Here is a 2,068-nt window from a genome sequence, read left to right as displayed (position 1 = left end):
GTGCTCAGTCAGATGTCAGATTGGGAATGGGTAGACCATAACCTCCTCTTTTTTTCTCTTTTTTTTTTTGCCAAATCAATTGCGATGTAATATACTCATGAGTGCCGGTTTCGATGCTTTCTACTAGACTCTACTTTCCGGGCACCCATAAACTACTTTTTGGTTGATGAGTTGTGCGCACTCCCTCGGATCTCCAGGACTCTGATCATGACATCATAACTCTGATAGGCCTAATGACTGAATAACTCTGCGGATCATATTAACATCACATTGATCATCTGGGACCCTGAGAAAGGTTGACCACCAGGGACAAAATAAAATAAAATAAAAACCTAAAAATTGTTCGATTTGGATGCCGGGGCTGCCCACGGATCATGGCGTCAGGGTTGACTGCAGACCGCCCTGGCAAGCATAAATCTAACAACTTCAACAGGCGAAAGACCAAACCCTCCCAACCCTGAAGATGTGTAGCTCAACTAATCAGCTGGTTTTCATGCTGACATCTTCTAACAGACCACATAAGACCTACCCACCTTGAATTTAGTCTGATGATTATCTGGAATCGACTCTCTCTCTCTGTCTCTCTCTGGACAGCTTAGACAGCAACCCGTGGCTCCTTCAGATCATCGTCCGTTGTCTGAAACACACCAGTGTATAAATGTGAATGTGCATAAAAATGTGAATGAATGAATGAGTGTTGGTGGTGGTCGGAGGGGCCGTAGGCGCTGATTGGCAGCCACGCTTCTGTCAGTCTGCCCCAGGGCAGCTGTGGCTACAGGTGTAGCTTACCACCACCGGTATGACTGTTTCTCAATAAATACAGGACTCTGTAAAGCGCTCTGCGTATCATGAACGGCGCTATATAAATCCAAATTGATTGAAGTGACACGTTCACTTGGAAAATTTCAACATCAATGAAAAAGGCTTAGAGGAGAAATTTGTAGAAATCAGGACATTTCCAATGCAGTTTCCTAGGAAATGCAGCATTTTTAAACGTTTTTACAGTACATCTCCCAAACTACGCCGACATCAGGAGACATCGTGGCAGGTGATTACACACACGCACTGGCAAGCTAACCAGTTAGTATTATCCAATAAGGTTTATTCAAAATAAATGAATTGATCTGTGAACTGTGTTGGCTGGGTCCTCTCATTGATGAATTGATCCTGCACGGCCTACTCTGCTGTCTGAGTTAAATGTTGAAAAACCCTGTTTAAAGATTGTCATTCAGGATGCCTATGGCATAAAAGCTATTCAAAACAGCTTATAACAGGAGGCCAATGAGGCTTAAGAGACAATCGGCTGTTACAAATATAAAATGGAGTGAGGTGTGCACAGCAGGGAAAAATGACAGAACATATCTACAAAATGACGTCATTCTTAACACTAGCAGCGCCAAGCATTTGAAACTTACCAGCTTAGCTGGGGGGTGGGTCAAATGCCCCCGCAGTCTTTAGAATGGGAGGCTGTTATTGACACACAATGGCCGCTAGATGGCGCTCGTGTGTGTGTTTGTGACACCAAATGCGGCTGTATCGGCTTGGGCTACAAATAGATACACCTGTCTAGAAATAAGATGGTCGTGTCTGGGACTACGTTTTCCCAAGCCCTATTATCAAATAGAGAGCATATCACTGATAACACTTGAAAAATAAGAACACATTGGCGCAGTATGATGTAGGACTATTCACCTATTGAGCAATTTATGGATAGATTTATGGATGAATTCTATGTTTACTCAGGCCCGGTCGGATTTAGCCAAGCCGCTGGGGTAGGCTTGTGTTAGTTTTACCACATTAGTTATTATTTTCGGAATTTGAGCTGAAAGGCATTTTTCTTAACATGTATTATGATATATAGATATATATTATACTAAATAAATATATAATATTTGGGCGGGTTTTTATCGCATTGGGGGGATTTGGAGCACTCGTTGGGGCTGGAGCACCAATCTGGCAATCCGGCTTGTTTACATCCGGACGTGAAGTATGTAGCAACATTCTGTGGAGGGCAGTAATAGTTGCATCGACACTGGCCGTAAGAAGAAGTGATTGAATACATTTTCCG

Source organism: Borostomias antarcticus, assembly GCF_949987555.1.
Source record: "Borostomias antarcticus genome assembly, chromosome: 20".
Lineage (NCBI taxonomy): Eukaryota > Metazoa > Chordata > Actinopteri > Stomiiformes > Stomiidae > Borostomias > Borostomias antarcticus.
The sequence above is the reverse complement of the archived record's forward strand: the minus strand, read 5'-3'. Positions refer to the sequence as shown.